The 1,069-nt window shown below is 61.8% G+C and overlaps 1 non-coding gene across 1 annotated transcript; it reads left to right on the top strand.

Moving 5' to 3' along the window:
- Nucleotides 1-701: 701 nt before the first annotated feature.
- Nucleotides 702-820, top strand: LOC131866301 (5S ribosomal RNA). Its single transcript, XR_009364921.1, has one exon. It is a non-coding gene; the product is annotated as a 5S ribosomal RNA (ribosomal RNA).
- Nucleotides 821-1,069: the final 249 nt, after the last annotated feature.

The raw sequence follows: 1,069 nt of genomic DNA, 5'->3' as shown, positions 1-1,069 counted from the left end.
TTCGAGCCTTAGAGGTCGTTTCTTGTCCGGTTGCCCTGTCTTCGACCTGGGAACCCAATTTTGGTCCTCGGGTCCCATTTTTTTTTGTCTCGCATCCCACTTTTGGCCTGTGGCCTTTTCGGGGTCGATTCTCGTTTTGGGCATCAGAGCATGTTTCTTCTCCTAAAACCCAATATTTGTTTATTAAGTCTCGGAACACATTTTTGTTCTCGTGGACCCATCATGGGTCTTGGAACGCATTTGTGGTCCTTGGGTCCCATTTTGCATCCCGAAACTTGTGTTTTGGTGCTTGATCCCTATTTTGGGTGCCCACCTTGCACCAAGTGCGCACCCGGGGCAAACCGAGCGCCTTGGTGCACCGGGGCAAGATCGAGCGTGCACCCGAGGCGCCCCGAACATGCACCAAGGTGCACTCGGCCCACATGTGAGCGCAGGTCGTTGCGCCCGAGGTGGTGTGTGGGCACCGCGTTGCAGACGGGACACTGCACGCACACGACGCCCCCTCCAGGTGCACGCACGTAGGCCGGGCCGGGTGCACACCCGACGCCCTAGCAAGGTGCGCGCACCCGGGCAGGGCTCACACTTGGCGAACGGGGCGCACTTCGCGAGGGAGGGTGTGCACCTCGACGGGGGTGGGTGGCCGGGGTGGATTCGCACGTGGGTCGCGGTTTGCTAAGTACACACTGCGACAAGCTCATAACGGGTGCGATCATACCAGCATTAGTGCACCGGATCCCATCAGAACTCCGCAGTTAAGCGCGCTTGGGCCGGAGTAGTACTGGGATGGGTGACCTCCCGGGAAGTCCCGGTGTTGCACCCTTTTTTAGTTTTTCGCCGGGCGTCGCAATGCTATTTGAATAAACCTTTTGCCCGTTTGCGTTCTCGTCGGGGCCGGGCCGGGCCGGGGTGCGCTGCCCGCACTACCGCGCGCGCGGGGGGCGACACCGAGCGCGCACCCGAGGCACCCCGAGCACACAGGCCACGGTGCAACCCGGGCGTTGTGCGCGCACCCCGGTGCGCCCGAGGTGCTGCGCGCGCACCCAGGTGAAATCGGTGTGCACCTCGGCCA

This window comes from Cryptomeria japonica, unplaced genomic scaffold (assembly GCF_030272615.1).
Source record: "Cryptomeria japonica unplaced genomic scaffold, Sugi_1.0 HiC_scaffold_140, whole genome shotgun sequence".
NCBI lineage: Eukaryota > Viridiplantae > Streptophyta > Pinopsida > Cupressales > Cupressaceae > Cryptomeria > Cryptomeria japonica.
Note: the sequence above shows the minus strand (reverse complement) of the source record. Positions and strands in the feature narration are given on the sequence as shown.